The following is a 19,725-nucleotide window of genomic DNA, read 5'->3' as shown; positions in this document are numbered from 1 at the left end:
GTTACGTCCTTGTATATAAGTGTCAGCTTCACATAATGGAAGCATATAAATTAACTCAAATTTACGGGAGGAATTTCAATTTTACTTGATCTGAAGGTCCTGCTACGAGGTCTCATTGGAAATTGGACAAAGTTTTAACGGGATTTATAAAGATGACTGTTGATTTAAGTTATGGGTGAAAAGTACTGCAGGTCACATCGTTTCTAGCCTAAATGGACCTGGGATATGATCAAGTTGGACCACGAAATAGGAAGGGATCTTCACTTGAATAAAGCCTAAATCTTATATCTCACAAATTAATACTTTTTTAGGAATTTGTGAGACCTCATCTTGAATATATTAATATTTGTAACTAATTCTACATCTTCAATTAGCGTGTTTCATACTTTGACCACTACATCACTTGTTAAACCTTCGTGAGTATAATTTTGAGACCTGATGGTGGTCAATTTGGTATGGTGACCAGATTGTACAACGTTGGTATTTGGTCTAAATATTTTACTAAAGTCTATAATGTCAACTTTTATTACAATAGTTATATACAAAATCATCTTCATTTCAATCGGAGGACTTCCACTACTGGTTTTCATTAAGACTGTCAGATTTTTATTAAGACCGGTTAGAAGCACCCTGTGTACGACTTTTTAGACGACTTTAAAAAGGTCATTTATCTTCCTTGGGTGGATGTTCCACGCTATATTTGCCGGATCGTGGTGTCCACTCCCGAACCTATAATCCCTGCGGCCATCAGTTTTGCGAGCAAGGTCCTGACCACTGCCACTTCAATTTACCATTCCGCTAGGCTTTATTAGGTAACCGTTATGGTTACCTAATTAATAAATATTATTACAAAATGAGATAAAAAGAGAGAATATCACACCACTAATTTGTATACATGTTTTTAAATCGTGTTTCAAGTAATTTAAATGATAATACCGTATCCTTGAACAGAATCACTTAACTCAATAATTTTATTAATATTTTTTTTATTAAAAGTCCATTAATTAATACATTCAAATATTATTATCTAATAAAAACAACTTCATCAAAGCCACCTGTAATCTTAAGTATCTTAATAAAAAAAGAATATGATTAAATAAATAAAAATATCGTCGAGAACTCAGGCTAACTAGTTAGGTGATGTCTTGTGGAATGGCGACATCAATAAAATATTTCTTTATTTCCTTTTATTGATTTCAGAATTCTTTTACACCTCCGATATCTAATAACACAATAAATTCTCCGCGGCTAGCCGGTAGAGCCACAGACCCACCAAGTCGGTTGATAGCCGAGACGCATTGCTTTTAAACAAATGCAAATAATTTGTGTCTTAAAATGGAAGAAAGATGGCGTAATACAACACTGCAATAGATATTTTTATTACCTGTCAACATTTTTATTTTACTCTTTTTACATGTTTACAATTCAAATTTATTCGTTTTTGAAATAACAGTTAATGGCTTTGTGAAGTCGTATAAGACAGCAGTCACAAATAGCTAATTTATTTTCCAGACATCACTCTTTTAATTCACTGTGATTTATTGAATGTTTAATTGATGTTTATTTTTTTAATAAAGAAGTGCCAGAATTTTTAACTGTTTGATTGTTTATGACTAACATGTCATGATTTTATCTTAATTGTTTAACTCGACGTACAAACATACTTGAAAGGTGGTCTCTTAGTCTGGATCACTTTGGCAAGCTAAGTTACTTCACGAGCCTAAGAAGCCTTAGAAGACTATACTCGGAAGTTTTCTATGAGATATAATCCAACGGATTGGCAGGCTGCAGTAGTGGTCAGAAAAGATGAATAGATAAATGGCACAGCAGGAATAGCGTAGAACGCCTAGTGGACACGACCTGTTCAAGGTCGTCAGAATACGCAGGATGCAGGTGTCTTCCTACCGGTCCGATGAAATAACTAATGAAGAAGGTCTATATCCAACAGTGGAAGTCCTAACTGCTGATAGGATGATGATGAAACATTTATGAATCCTTTGCCATATCTATTTTGTTTAGTTTTCTCAAAACTAAATTACTGTAAAAGATAAAATTTAAACTCATGATCACTACAAGTATGCGGTATCGTATTCAAGAGACATTACTGTATTTTAAGTTTATTACAACACTTTAAATTTAAAATATTTGCGAACACCTCACAAGAACACCTTTCGTTTGCTATACATAGTAGTTTCGCCATTCTGCGCTATAACTTAAGGTGTAAATTGAAACGAAGTACGTTTTCATAGCTTGTAGTAAAACACGCGACACGGTGTATTTTTTTTTCATTTTTCACTTGCGTTGCATCGTTTTTATCGTTACCAGAGGCAATACGATCTGGTTCTATCTTGCGTGCATTCTTCTCATAAAGGCAATTAATATTGGCTTATTCTAGGACAATAAATTTTTCTCCATCATCATTTGCCTTAAACTATAGTTGAGTATGTTAATTGAATTTTCGTATTAAATTTTTGACAGGAGGAATTTGTTTCGCTGTAACGGTCTGTTGCCACGCTACTCAAACATTAGTCAATAGACTTTAAATTTTTCTCATTACTTATGGCAATAAAAAGTGTTCTTATTTCAGGCTTTTTTGATAAGATCGCAATTATTAAGCAACCCTTTATGCTCGGAAATTATCTACAAGTTTAAATAAGAAATGAGGAGACCCGAGGACGAACTAGAGGAACGGCGGGGACATAGCACCGAATAGATGAACGAATCTGGAGTGCAGACTACAGTGCGCACAGTGTGACTTGCATCCACACGGGTAGACAAACCTACAGTCATCAAAAGATCCTAGAAGCCTGTAAGGAGGCCTATGGCCATTAGTGAACGTTTTATCGCTAAAATTATGATGATGATTTGTTCAATACTTGTGTGTGACATGACACATTTTGTGAATTCTTCAGAATCACTTGAAAGTTATTATTATTAACATCACGTAAATTTGTAGAAAGATAAAGGTTAAAGAAAAAAAATAATTACAGTCAATATAAATAATTACAGTAAATATTAATAATAGGTAGGTAACAATTCAATTTAATTATCATAAAATATTTTCTAAGAGTAAATTTAAATTTTAATATTTTCTAAGAGTAAATTTTTTAAAAATCCACAGAAATTTATTGACAATTCGTTTAAAGCATTAACACAACAATGAGCAGTGGTAGCATAGCAGTAAAGACTGAGATATACGATCATACATCGCGGGTTTGATTCCCGGGTTACAAATTTATATAATTCACATTTGTGCTTTAATTATATGGAATTGTCACTACTCGCTAACAAGGTTTCAGAAGATGGATAGCATCGTCCTTTGCGTACCAAGATACCACATTGCGATGACCAACCCACCCAATTATGGTATATCCCCCCATAGATATGGTTGGACGATGACTGTGCCTTACAGTGGGCGTCAATGGTCTAAAACAAGGTTACGTCTGCATATTTATATTTATGTGTAATTTTATTTTATAATAAATCAACTATAAGTACGGTTACACTCGATTGTAAGTGTTGGAGGTATAAGAATTTATAACAATGCTGTAGCATAATATTTTATATACAAACACTGGCACAACCTCGAGTCGCCACCCCAAAATTTTTTAACCACAGTGACAGTTCTATGCATATTACACCAAAACCATACCAATCGATGGAATCTGTCTTAAAGATGTTCAAAATTGGGAGTAGCTGTAAGAAAAAAATATTATTTATTTTCTTTCATATTTCACGCATAGCATCATTCAGTTGATATGAGAATAGATAATTTAGATGGATTTATTGTGCATTTTTACATATTATATAGCACCTAAAACATACAGACACATTTGCAAGTTCATTGATTTCTATAATAAATTAAATATCCTTATTTAAATAATTCGGCAGTTATGGCGGACACTTCGCCGTCTCTGATGTGCGGGTATGTTGATTAATATGGATGCGGCAGTTGAGTATTAAATCAATCGGTACTAAAAGGTAAGACTTGAAAGCAATAATGATGAAACCTTTGATTTCATTAAATAAATGCCTAAGGATTTAGCTTAAAACATTAATGGAATATTTATATATAAAAAAAGAAATATAACACAACAAACATTTACATGCTTGTACCCATCGTCTAATTCGTTCTATTTTTCATGGTTTTCCAGGGCTTAATTTATGTTTACGTAATAATTATAGTTATTCTTTATGTAATAATAATATTGACAATAATTATAGCCATAGATAGAGGTACGGAATTTTCGCAAAAAAAAATCACCAATTTCGCATTTAAATTTTTCAAACATTGCAAATTTCGCATTAATTTCGCATTTATACTTTAAAACTTATTAAATTTGGGGTAATAGGCATTTTTCGACAAAAATTTTTCAAAATTAAAGGTGCATGCCTAGAGGTACGGAATTTTCGCAAAAAAAAATCACCAATTTCGCATTTAAATTTTTCAAAATTTTCAAATTTCGCATAAATTTCGCATTTATACTTTAAAATTATAAAATTAGGCATTTATTAAACAAAAATTTTTGTTTAGTAATTTTATTGCTAAATATGAAAGTAAAATTTAACAAAATTTTAAAGTACAAGTCTTAACATCAAACAGTTTAAAGGTTTAATTAATTAAAAGATAACATTGTAAAAAATAAAGTAAAGTAGTAAAAAAATTGTAAAAAAATTTAATAAATTCGACTTTTTAAACGACGTTTTTTGGTCTGTACCACGAGATTTTATATGCAGAAGAAGCGTTAAGCGTCCACGCTGTTAATTGCACTGTGTAATGCTGCTTCAGCAAAAAAACGAAAAGTTGCATTTGACGGCCAACAATATGTCCTGTACATTGGGGTTTTTATTTATATTAATGGACTGAATAATTAACCTATGACAGTGTGCATATTCATCAATTAGCTCATTTTGAGGAAGACCTTGGAAAAAAGAAAAATACCATACATTTCGCATTTATTCGCATTTATGAGTAATTTTCGCATTTATTCGCATCTATTTCGTAAATACGAAATTTCCGTACCCCTAGCCATAGAAATAAAAGATCACTTTGAGAATACTCAAAAATACTCATTCATAATTATATCGTGTATTTGAACTAGTAATATGCATAACAATGTCTTATATTTTTCCAATGTGCTTAAATAATTTTACGTAATTGCTGAAATGTAAGTGATTGAATGCTGCCATGTAATGTTCACTGCAGAACCTCAAGGCTCCAGCGGTAACCTGTTGTGATCGCTATGTGGTGTGCCCATTTCTACTTCAATTTTCCAATGGGAATATAGTTCTGAATCTGTATGCCCAGACTCAAAATATAAATACCAATTATTGAGTAAAATTTACTTATATCTATTTACAAAATGTATACCCTTTTCTCTTTACGAATTTAAAGAAAGCCCCTCAACCCCTTCGGGAGTGGGATTTCGTATAATCCAGTCTTATCTGACCAATACTCGGCGAAAGCAATATTTCTATTAATTTTCAAGTCAAAGCTACATTGGTAGAAATCTTTTACAGACTCTTAAAATCTATCAATATCTAACTGGTTTTTGTAATATTATTAACTAATACTAGTTCAGAAGCTAGGGCTTCACATATTTTTGTATCGTTATTTATAAAAATAAAGATTATTGTTATTATTATTTATATAGAGTCACAATCTTCTTTTAAGCGCGAAAATGATCTTAAGCGGTTATTTAACTATAAGTAAGCGTGTTTATTATCATCTCTAGACTTTACCTGGCTAGCACTGTTTCCCAAGTGACAGTAGTAGATTCTGCGGGAGAGAGGGAGTAAGGCGCAGAAGGCGCTTAGCCTAAAACTCTTAAAAGGTAGCGAAGGTTGAGGGCTCCTTAGGAAACCTCTATTCCGACGTGGTTGGTTCGTTTTTGAACGGATATCTCTAATATGCTGTAGTGTAAATACATCATTACTTAATTAATTGTGATATCAGGGTACGTGTGGTTATAATTACTTTACTGCATTTATAAAGAAATAAAACCAAGTGTTTATTTACAAAAACATTTATCAACAAAAATTTATGTCACGATACCGAAACGGGTAAAATTTTTAGAAGAAATGTCGTAATCTATAATGATAAATTTCTTAAATGTAGAAAATACACGTGGTTTTGTATTAGTTTTTAAATAATAGCAGAGAAATTTAAGCAGATGGCTTAGCAAATATTAAGTTAAATGTCTGATGAAACAGTCAATTGATATATACATAGCGAACACGTATTATTACAAGAGTTATTCCAACTACAATGGCGCCTATTACTCCAGAATATATAGCTTTTTAATTAATAATTATAGCCTTCACTATATACCTACTTACATGAACTCTGTACAATATATAACAATTTACACATACCATCAAAATTATTGTCAAAATGTTAAGTTAAGTCTAGCCCTCTTCGATCCAACTAAAATGAGGACTAACTAATGCAGAGATCCGTACACGAACAAAAGTTACTGATATAGCTGAACGGACTGGGAAGTTGAAGTAGCAGTGGCCAGGCCTCCTAGCGTGCAGAACAGATCAGGTTCTTTAGTGGAGATACCGACGTTAATGGTGACCTTAAATACGACGGACACTGGTTCTTTCCTACCGGCACTGTTTTAGAAATCTATAGGAAAGGCCTAGGTACAACCAAGAACTTTTTACCGCTTAATTGATACAGATGATGAACTAATTACCATTTACTTGACGTAAACTTAATATAATATCAGATTTGTGACATTTAAGTAATCATTTGTTGGTGAATTGATCCACAGATTTAGTACATCAAAACTTACATAATATAAAAGGAATCTCTGGAATTTAAATGCAGTTACGTATACTGTTATTGCCTATTAATTTTGATAGTATACTTTAAAAAATTGGTAAGAACATTAAATAATAAATAATAGTAATATTTTACTTGAAATAAAATAGTATATATTGAATCATTAAAATATTTCGTAACTCTGAAACCAAGCCCATTTATCAATGTTCACTCTATCCGCCATGTTGGAAGACTTATAGCGAAAACGCATCATTTTTGACTTTTGTTATTTATTGTAATATTCGCTTTAACATTATATTGTCGTAATTTTAAAAATTTAGGAACGTGTTATAATGATATTATAATTTTTATCTTATATTGAAATAATATTTCAATTATCGAATCTAGAGATAAACTTTAAATATCAAGGTCCTTATTTGTTGAAATGTCTATTAAATTTAAAATATGTTTAACTTTGTATTAATATAACGAATAGTAATAAGATATTTAAATAATAAAGGAAATCAAAAAATTAAATATAATATGGTTTTTTTAAACATTGATCGAAGAACATGTACGAAAAACGTTCATAAAAATTATAGTTATGTTTAGAAAAACAAGTTTTTTCCCGTTCGCATCTTAATTTAAGGTTACCTAGTAATTATCTAAAGTGCATGGCAAGTTGACGTATAATTCTGCCCGCCCCCTGCAAGGCAAAGGCTCCCAACGGCCACCGGATGCACGAGTGATTTGCCCCGTCCACCACCACTTTAGATAAGCAATTCTTTGGCCATACATCGGTTATCTTGGTAAACTCTGAACATTACCCTCTCCACTGCTCTCTGGGTGACCGAGAACCTTCATCACTGACAACACACATTGGTCAAAGACTTTTGTCTTCAGACATTGCGGTATTTTGGGTGAGAATATTTTTTGGAGCTTCCCGAACGTTACATATCCGAGTTGAATTCGGCGAGTGAAATACAATTATTATTATAAAATTTGATGTGTTGGTAAAAAAAAATGCGTGCAATTGAACACCTTCTTAAAGGCAGACTCTACTGCTGGGTTTAAGCCTGCCTCATTTGACACATATAATAAATATACAACAAATGAAATTTAAAAAAAGTTTTTTTTTTTTTATCTGGCTAACCTAAACTATTGTCCAGGTGACATTTGCAGGTTCTGAGTGTTCGAAAAATATTGTGTTTCAGAAATATACACTTTATAATGTGAGCAAAACAAAAGGTTTAACATTTTTTAAAAGATAGTTTAGTAACTTGCTAAATTTAATCAAGTTACCTAAAATTTATGGCAAAAAACGATACTTTTTAAACTATTTTTAAAGTTTTCATTATTAATAATATGGCCTGTATAAAAGTAGTTTAAGATTAATAGTTGATATTTTAAATAACCTAAGGATCCTGGAGTGGTACCCACAGATCAGCAAGCGCAGAGTAAGTCTTCCACCATCAAGGTAGGTAGACTACTAAAGTCATCTGAAGATACGGAATTCAAGCCGCTTCCAACAGGTCATGTCGAGTTTTATGTGGGAGTTCTATGGTCGGCATGGGACATCCTAATGGCCGAAAATATAATCATAAATGCCTGCCTGCATGGGATATTAATTTCTCAACTTTACTTTTAATTAATAAACCAACATTTTTAAGTGATACTTGCTCCTAATTAATGTCCTATGTTAACTCTGTAGATAATTACTATTTTAAACTTAAAAATGTGATATTTATCACTTAAATTTGTTTTTAAGTTACCGTTATGTAAACATCCTGTTCAACTCTTTACTTTTTGTAACATACAAAACTCATCGATAAACTTCAGTATATAATTTCAAACCAATTATCCCGGCAAGACCTGAGATTAATGTTGTAAATGCTCCCAGCTTAATCTGTAATGGTCTCGATGTAATCGCAATAGGCAATGTTGCCATAGCTGTGTGACCGCGACCGTTAGCGTCGTTTAGCGACTTATTGTGCCGCCTTGCTCTCCGATTATAGCTTTTTTCTGGGCTCCATACGGTACCTTGCCTTTATTCGGAGATAAGGTCGTCCATTACGAATCGGCGATGTAAATTTATTATCATCGATTCATACTTAACGTGCAATGTACTATGTACAACAGGATATATTGCGCCTATAATAAGATCGTTTTACAAATTAATGATTAAGTCTTTTTATCATTGCCTTTATTGATTCATTTGCTTTTTTGTTTACCTATTTCACTGGTATTGAATAAAAAGCTCGTATGGAATCACAATTATTATTTCGTCATTAAAATCATTAAATTAAAAAAAAATATCTAATTGTTTTGTCAAGTAGAAGTGTCAGTGGGGTATACTACACAGCACGTGGAACAGATGGCTGTTGGGGCATTATGATTCTGGAGAGGAGAGTACGGCAAGCACAGCGTACGACTTCTGCCCACAAGGTGTATGGAAGACCTTATTAATGTTGCAAGACGCTGGATGCAGCATCCAAAGATGATGATAATCATCTCGAATGGTACAGAAAAGCTTCTAACAGACTTGTTTATAATCCGTAATGCCAGAAGTTTTAAGCACCAAAGCGTGGATTATTTAAATACAAAATATTCTTTATTCAAATAAACTGTTACAATCACCTTCGAATCGTCATCACCTAACAATGTCGGCATTGTCTTTTCTATAGCTATTACCGGTGCGGAAGGCAGAACTGCTGAGAAGAGCCGAAAAGATACTCTACAATTGCCCTTTTCAAATATGGCTTAACAAGGAATCCACGACAATAAATAGCTTCCTGGGGGAACATCAACAACATTTAATTGCACACCAACATCAATAAAATATTCTTGAATAGAAGAATATACGTTTTTCAATAATATGCTTTTAATAGTGATTTTAAATGTCTCCAGAGGCTGATTTGAAATTGTTTAGGGAATTTTATTGTATCTATGGAACTTACCTTAACCTTAACCCTTACCTTGTGACATTAATAATTTATAAATTTTTGAAGATAAAAACTAAGAGTAATCTGCTTATTTTTTGTATTAATACCGTGTCTATCACTGTCTTTAAAATAATTTTGAAAATTTAGCGGACAAAGTATTATTATAAGTATATCGTAAGACAATTGTAAGAATACTAGCTTTATTAAAAACTACAAAACAAAAATATTAGAGAGACAGGAAAGTAATGTTGCTCCCTTAAGTTACAATACTAAATTTTATTTAAGTTTTTATTTCTAATAAACAATATTTTCACCTTCGTCATCAACATCCTTTTGCCATTTAGTATACAAGTAAAACAATGCGCAGACATTCACCGATTAGTGCCAAACACAGACTCTGTGTTTGGCACTAATCGGTGTAACATAGCTCCTGAAGATGCCCCGTGGAGGGGTGAAACACGTGTTGAGTGATTTGGTGGTGGCGGTTGTGTGATTCGCATTGTTTGCCGCATGCGCATTTATCAGCGGGCTGGCGGGCGGTGCATTTCATTGCACGACTACCACTGCATGTGCGGAAGTGGCTAAATATTGGTCCTTTTCTTACTTAGGATGGACTTCCGCGAAGTAACGCCTGATTCCATTAAATATTTAGTATACAAGTTTACAATGCCGGAGCGATAAAATTCAAACGGTTTTTTGTAAAATATGCCGAGAAAGCATTTTGGACATCATCCAAATTTTCTACTACTAAGACAATGTTGCAGTGATGGGGATAAATGGTAATCTCAGGGTGCAATGTCGGGCGAGTATGATGGATGAGGCAGTACCTCCCACCCCAATTCGTTAATATTGTCTAAGGTTCGTTTTGAACAGTGCGGTCTTGCATTGTCATGTTGAAAATTACCTCTTTTTCATATTCATACTTAACAACTCTCCGATAATTCTGTTTCTTTTTGTGTTACAGGTACAGTACAACTTCTTCCATATCCTTACTAAGCAATGGGAATACCTTCGGTACAGTTTTCTCGGTTGAGGCTTAAGCCTTGTTTTTACCGACGTTGTACTATAAAAGGTATTTTCTACATATGTCGTTTATCGACAAAACCATTATCGCTTCTTAAACGCTACCTATCACTACACTCTGTAACTAAAGATAATGTACAGTGCTTGATTATAATTAAATAAATGTAAAATTTTTGAAGTATTTACACGTTTATAAAATCATCATGTATAATGTGATAACACTGAAAAATATTACACTAATTTATTTTTGCAACAGGCTCAGGTTCAATTCTGCCAATGAACAATCTGTAGCAATGGATAGTAAACAATAATTAATTTTAATATGTAGTATTTTGGAGACGCATTTTCTTACTATATCATCATAATGTTTTTTATTAGGTCTCAAGACAAAGCTATCATTTTAGATAGGGTGTATCACAAAGACAGAATTACAATTATAAATATGATGATGATTTATTACTTTTTTGTACCTCTCCTATGACATAGAAACTTCACAAAAAAATATTATCTATTTCTTATAGATAATCTTTGTATAGAGAAAGCATCATATCTTAACTAATAAAAGTGTAGTGTTAAATGTTTGATATATTTAATAATAATTAATTAATCATCATTGTGATTGCAGCCGTAAGACCTCCACCGTTGGATATTGCCCACTCCCACTTATTAACAATAAGACCGGCAGGAAGCGGCATGCATCTAGCAACGATTTTGACGAGAACGTCTGACCATTTTGTATGCTATGTTGTTATTAGTTAATCCATATAAATAAGTCATAAATATATTAATAGCACCCATGCTTTTACTTTTGTTACATTTAAACAAAAAATTACCAATTAAATGAAACCATATTAAAGTTTTAAATATAATTAATCTAGATAAGTTAATGAATAATTGTCATCGGGTGTCGATTTGAACTTAGATGTCCAATGTTAGAAGCAAGAATGTTCTATCGTAATACGTGAATACGATCATATTGTAAACATACACGTACTTTACCTGTAGAGGTATTTCATCGATGTTTTATTAGGGTCCCGGTCGAAACTTATGATATCAGATAATAAAAGGCATTTGATTTATTTTGTTCTTATCTCCTTGTAGGAGAGACTGAAAATACATAGATTGCTTTTTAATGGGCAGGACGTTTATGGCCCTTTAATAAATCTTGTGAGGACCCGGCTTCTTACTATAACCGGAAGTTGTTCGTTAATTTGTATTTTAAAAAAGTTAATTGACTTTTTATTATGTTTGTAATCAGTAATACTAGGATGTGATAAGAAGTAATTATTTTAACACTAACTACAATTTTATATGGAGTGATTAGTAATAGGCGTAAAAGCTTTAACAGGTTGAATGTATAGCTCATTTGTCACACTTTACACCTATTTACAATCACCTTTATAAGCAGATCACTCTGGATTTTTTATTGGAATGCGACAGGGATAAAATTTCTAGCAATACAAAGTCTGCAGGGACAGATAGTAAACAGTAATAAATTTTTATATGTAGTAATCCGAATTATTTACATGTTTATTTTTACAATTTTTGTAAAGGCGGATCTTGCAGAGATTATTAATAGGCAGGCGACTAAGTGTTATATAAAAAAAAAATTATTACGTTATGTATTATTTCTAAAACCATTAATTTTTAAACGGTGTATACATTCACCATTGTAAAAGTTTACTATCTGTAATTACTCTGTTTACAATAATTGTGTCAAAATTCAATGAAAATAAAAAGAGTAGAGAGTTTGTACAAATTTGTATTTCGTGGATTCGAAATCACTTGGACTGTGTTTCCAATTTTTAAACGTTCTTTTACGATAAATAGTAGATAGTATATTTTTTCTAAATGTCATTAAAAGTGTCGATTTGTTTTTAATTCAAAGTTGTTACAATTTTTCTGTGTGGCCAGCGAGACCTTGCAAATATTGACAGAACGTGTAAGTGGTACGTACGTTATTTATACGGGGCTCGTGGTGGACACATTTGGTGTAATACGGCACTTAACTAAGGTATCGGGCACGACGGACGCGTCAAACTGTGGGACCTCCCGGCAAATGTACGCTCGCGGCAAAGATCAGCCATTAAACAGGGAGGAGGGACTGCTCTGCTTAATCATGGTGTACCGGTACTTGCAACGAAATTCTGAACGTCTGTCTGAGTCATGCCACGCTTAATATTTAGATTTTCAATATGTTTACATTAATTTGACATATTTTCAGTCTTTTAAGTAATATACTTGTAATAACAGGGTAGTCAGTCGGTATCGGTATCATCCATGATACCAGTGACCTTGGACACGAAAACATGGTCTCTCACTTTGGATTTCATTGTATAGCACACAGTTCCTAAACGAGTCATGAAGAGGGCTATTTTTTTTTAATTTTCTATGAGATCGAATCAGGAACAAGGAGTAGACGTATTCGTAGATGAACTAAAATATCCGACATAGCACAGAGGATTGGGATTGACAAGTTCTTGGTGGACAAGCCATAAAGCTCACAGAACAAATATCTTCTCTTTAAGTTCCGGTGTGGAGGCTATGAAAAGGCAGGCGAACTGTAAGATGTCCATCCACAAGATGAATTGATGACCTTGAAAAAGTCGTCAAAAAAGTTAACTTCAGACTGCTTCCAAACAGTCTTACAAGATATCTATGGCGGAGACCTATGACTAACATATGCACTCCACGGCTGATATGATGGTGAAGATGGGGTACTCAAATGGTAGTTTTAACATTATTACATTGTTATGAAGACAGAGTTGTAGCCCATTGGCAAAAGACTGAGACTTGCTATTATAGGTCGTAGGTTCGATTTCCGGGATACATCTTACATAATTCACTATTTTGTCATCATTATAAAGGATTTTCACTACTCAAAAAAAGTTTCCAGAGGCAGCAGTAACTTCTGTATCGTATCATAATACCACACTGCGATCGCCAGCCTGCATGCAGAGCTTGGCTATTGTGATATATCCCCCCATAGATTTCTTTGAGTGAAGCCTATACTTTAGATTATAGATTGCGTTTGTGGACTGAAACAATGATAAAGGCAAAGTTAAGCAGAAGAATATAAATATTATGTAAGACGAGACCTTGCGACGAGAATTTAAGCATATCTATATAGATTTTCATTTCAAAATAATCTTAAACATCGTATGTTTGTGACATAAAAATAATATCTACGTATTTAGGCAAATGGACACCGTTGTTGTTATTTTTAGAGGCACTTAAAAATGGTAAAATAATTTATATATGTAATTAATAATCTACTTTCTGCATACGCAAGAAATAATCGTAGCAACATTAAAATTTAATTTTATATTTTATATTTTTTAATTATTTATAAAAAGATGAAATATATACGCATTATACTCGTATTTTTTCTTTTATAAACATACTATGTATTTGATATTAGACTTAGTATTTTTATACTTTAAAAATAAATAACTAAGTAAATATTTTACTGAACCAAACATTTTGTCTCAGCGATCGTTATTCTTTGGCATGCTTTACTCCATTTATCGAAAGGTTTAAGATGGAGATAATGGCTATGATTCATATGAGGGCTTTTATTTTTTCCTTAAAAGTGTCCGCCATTAAGCAAAGTCCTAGCAGGACTAAAGTGACACGGATATTTAGGGTACCTTAGATAAAAGCAAAAGTTGTTTGTTTTATTGCTACGGATTATTATTTACAAAAGTTTCTCATGTCAATATTAAAATATTTCTTTAAACAACAATAATACCATTTTAAATGACAATATTCAATAATAATAATTTGGATGACATTATGAATTAATTTATAAAAATCAGTTATATGACAAATGATTAAATTTAAGGTATATTTTACTCAAATTGTCATCGTCATTTCAGTCTATAAACGCTCACTGCAAGGCATACGCCTCACCCAAAGGTATCTATTGAGAGATATACAATAATAGCCACTCTCGATAGACAGGTTGGTGATCGCAGTGTAATATAGAAAGGAAGCTGCTCGCTGGCCTCTGGAAATTTGCTTGTGCAGTGGCAATCCCATATAATTAATGCACAATGTTTGTATTACATAAGATAGTATCCCGGAAATCAAACCCGCGATCTACGATATGTTATATATCTATGAGTCTCAATTCTTACCGCTGAGCTACCACTGTCCAGTCCGAATTAAGATATGTCCGTCTATAATTAGAGACACAATGAAAAGGTAATAACAAAGTATTCATGTTAACTTAGGTGTATTATAAGTTTTCCCATTTGAGCATATTGTATATTTAGTATATAGATTTGTTTAGTTGTTCGAGTTGCTATTCAGCTAAAGATTATTTATTTTATAACATCTTATAACGACTTTTATTTATAGCGTGAAAAGAAAATATTCATAGGCCCTTCGCATTTTATAGATAATTCAAAACAATGATAAAATTATAATATTGTTGAAAGTAGTACTCGAGATCTCGCTAATTATCAAGGTCAAAAAGATTTTTGTATAAAAAAGGTAAAAATAAGAATGAATAAGTAAAATTTAAAATAATATTCATATAATTAAAGGTAATTGTTATTAAAAAATCAAAAATGACAAATCAATTGACAATTTAGTAAGATCACAGTTGATTATTTCTTAATTATTTTATTTTTACATAATTTTAAATAATAAACAGTATGGGAATGTGGTAATGTATAGTAGAGTTAAATGCAGAACCCAGTGTCGTTGTTCGTGGCGTTCGCTTCGTCATATTGGAGTGTAATCGGTCAAAAACCTCACTTAGTGCGGCCAGTTAAAGGAGTGCTCTTTTATTATTTCGTTCTTGACAAGTATGCGCTTTTATCGAGACTGTTTGTTTATCTGTCACCTTGTAACTACGGCATGTGGAACATGAGCCACTGCCCACTAATAGCTAATAGTTCTGTTGCAATGCGTTGACAAATATCTATGATGATTTTCAAAATGACTTAGTTACTAGATTAAACATATTTTTCCTTCTTTGATTATCAGACAAGTAAACGGTATTATGGGTAATATAGGTGTAAACTTTTAAAATGGTAAACGTATAGCTTATTTGTCAATAGAAAGCTTCAAAGCTTTCACACCTATTTCCAATCACCTTATGATCAGCATATGAAGTCTGTAGAGGCAAATAATAAAACATAATTAATGTTAATATTCAGCAATTTAATTTTTGAAAACGGTTTTTCTTTTTTCCTGGTTGACTATCATTAAGCTATTTATTATTTCTGAAACCATTGATTTTTGGATAGGATACATAACATATATTTAACATATAAATATATAGATAGGATATATAACAATTAACAGCAAATGATCTCTTTAAAGCTTATACACCTAAACTAAATCACATTGAACATATATTTATAATAATTAAGATCGTTGAAGTCTTTTACATGCAATTAACGGACTATTGTACAATTTAATCAGTCAATATCAGTGAATTGGCGAAAATTGTACCAAGACATCTTTATTTTCATCTATTAACTTTTTTTTTATTTTTAAGTGTTTATCACCAAATGCTAGGTGCATTGTGACTGTCACTTTCAGAAAAACATCGCAATTGTACGGATTAAGATGTACTGCGCTACGTACCTCAGTGAGTTCCCATTTTTTGCACATGCAATCTTTATCTTGCCTGTATCAAATTTAAGCCAAGCCTAAGATAACTTCTTTCTTAATATTTATCAATACCGCAATAATCCAGATTTCACACCACTAATTTAAAACAATCATCTTAAATAATGTAATTTAAAAATTAAGTTTACGTAATCTTTTCCAGTAAAATACGACTGATGTTTAAAGTTAAACAAATAATTTAAATTTGCGATAAAAGTCGCCCGATGAAAGTAGTTTTAACGTAACATATCAGGTGTGTCCGAGATAAATCGCTTTTTACAAATAAATGGTTGCGTTATCGACGCGCTCATTTTGTAATTGAGGAAGCTTATCGGTCCAATAATTACTTTTCAAATAAATCTTGCCGTGTGTTAAACATTGAATAAACATTAAAAAAACTTATTATACAGTTTTCTTAAAAAATCTATAAAAAAAATTCCGTAGTCGCATTTACCAAAAATAATAGTTTAGTTTCTGTTGCTGGCTTCATAAATTGCAAGGACCGTATTTCGTTAACTTATGAACAAATAGTTAATTTTTATATGCTCTCTCTTTCTAAAAGGCATTGATAGCAGGACCTATTTTATCTCCTTAAAAAACTTCACTGTTCCTTAGAGTCACTACCATAACTATAATGCATGTATTATAGTTGTCTTTTTAAAGGTTTGTAAAATAATAATTCTTTTAACAATCTTATAACAAGAATGTGCAGGCTTACAATGATATTATTAAAGACTTAAAGAGTATTGATATCTATAATTTTACACCCAATTTTGATGTGTTTTAAAAAAAATCTTACTTAGTTTTTGCTGTTACTCTGACTTCAATTTTTAATTCTTAAGTGTAATGTAGAATATACCGTGTTATTTTTAAAAGTTTGTTTTCGCAATGATAAGAAGCCATTCTTGACTCATCACATATTTATGGTAAAAAAAATTGTTCAACACTCTATTTAAGCCTGTTTTGAATACGCGATATATAAATAAAAATGCCAGTTACAATAGAACCAGTAAATATCTTTAACTTATTAGCTAATATTATTACGTTCATTTCAAGTAAATCTACAATACTAAGTGAACTTATACGTTGAACCTTTTAACTTTTTTCACTGTACGGTAGGCAAAAGAATATTTGTACAAAAATAAAAACAAACATGAATTGGTCGTTAACTTAATTGATCTTAACTAATCTTAACTTAATTGATGCATACTCTGCACCCGACTGATAACATTTAAGCGAAAATTAGACTCAATTTTAGTCGAAATAAAGCAAAACTACAAGGTTCGGTAAGAACAAAGTCACTTTTGGTGCTGTTTGTTTTGGTTAAATGTAAAAGATTTTTTGTGTTATGTTTTTCCTTGGATTAATCATTAATTAAAGTCACTCGAACGATAATTTTTAGTTTTAATCAAATAAAAAAGCACAAAAATGGATTTACCATAATAGGTGCATACATAACTTAAATAATTTTCTGGATATTTCTAATTGATACTTATTTCATCAGTTTGATGTTTTTATTTATTATTGTATTATATTTATAATAGGTATCAAACATTATTTATCTTAAGTATTTTTACTATATAAAATATATGAATGTTTGTATGTATGTATGTTTTGTATACGTATTTATACTTCTACTGTTTCCATACATGGTTCTCTGTAATAGATTGCTTTGTGTGATAAGACCACCTATTGTACATTTTGTTAAATTTGAAACTATTTAAAAGTATCCTAGTATGTTCAGCAAAGATTATTAAATAAATCATTATCATTTAGCAGAACATCCACCAACATAGACCTACTAAATAGAGTTTTAACAGATTAGACGCGGCCTGCATCCAGTTTCTACCGAAGATTTTAATAAGACCAGGTCATCTCTGCCTATTTTGTAAGTGGGTCTTCTACGCTACACTTACCAGTCTTTTGTCTCCACTTCAGAACCTTATGGCTCCAGCAATCGCCTGCGCACTACCAGTTCAAATTGCTATTCCGCAAGTAGTGTGTATTATATTAACTGAAGTCGTTGATTTATCTTTTATAACTATCGTATAAGACATATACAGCGATTAGTAACAAAGTTTTAACAACAACTTTATGTACAACCTGATTCTTCGTAATTTATTTTATATATATAGTGTATAAAATATTTGAACAATTACATTATTGTTATTAAGAAAATATTTGGTACCTAAAGTACCAGGCTTGTTTCCGCAACCAAGCGACACTACGCTCATTTTGTATCGGGATTACAATATTAATTCCTTACACATACCATTGCCGTTTTAAATCAAGAAAATAAAACATAGAAAATTGAAATAAATTAAATATATTTTAAACGAAATAGGCAATGTTGTTAACAATGCTCTTCTAACATTTTATACGAACTTTATGATTATGAGATTGTATTAATTTTTTAAAAGCAGTATTGGATTCTTAAATTTCGTGTTGAATTTTTTCCTTGCAATAAGAAATCCAAACTCTTCTCACACGAAGCAAAGCCTCTTCAACAATCGCCATTCGTACAGTATGGCCTTTAGTAACTTATAAACTTTATAATATAACACCAAGTATCGATTTCCAGTTACCTTGTTCTTATTTGTAAAATTAGAAATTTTCTTTCTCAATTTTAGATAGCTGAAATAATGAAAAAAAATCCTTTTCTTCGTTGAAAATCATCATCGGCGAGTCCACTTGTCCAGCCGTCGTAAGAAATGTTGCTGTCCAAATAACGTTTGCGCTGTGAAGGTGTATGTTTATCTTTTACCTTTCCCCATTCTATACGTCAAAATAAAATTAAGTAAATTTTATTATTTGTCTAATTTAAGGATTGTTTAATACGTTCTGATTGTACATGAGGACTTCTATCGCGATGTCAAATTATAGTAGCGCTTACTATTTATTTAGAAAGAAAATTAATTACGTACTTTAATGGCTAACTGATATAATGGAGTCCTCCTAAAATTTTAATTTTGCTCGTCAGCTTTTATTACATTTGTATACATATTATTTATATTTGTACTTTTATAAACATTACCTGTCAATGAAGTAATAAACTCAACTACGCACAAGAGTTACAATTTCAATTTTGACGCCACTGTTGTATCTGGAAATTCTGTTGACTTGAGAGAACAGAGCAATGAGTAGGTTTAACCTTGACCTTGTTTTAGGTAGGAAAAAGCAAGGCCTCTTTTTCGATCTCTACTTATTTCAATTAAGAGGCCTCAGGATTCAGATGTTTTCATATCATTTACTTATTTATTCTAAAGTGCTTCATAGCTTAATATTCATATACAACAAAATGTAAAGATTTATAGAAAAACGCCAATTACTAAGTGCATTTTTATTAATTCAAATTAAATTATGACA

This window comes from Battus philenor, unplaced genomic scaffold (assembly GCF_028537555.1).
Source record: "Battus philenor isolate CCGP_79_NKW_IND1 unplaced genomic scaffold, ilBatPhil1.0.hap1 SCAF_20, whole genome shotgun sequence".
In the NCBI taxonomy this organism is placed as follows: domain Eukaryota; kingdom Metazoa; phylum Arthropoda; class Insecta; order Lepidoptera; family Papilionidae; genus Battus; species Battus philenor.
This window is presented reverse-complemented; position numbering follows the sequence as displayed.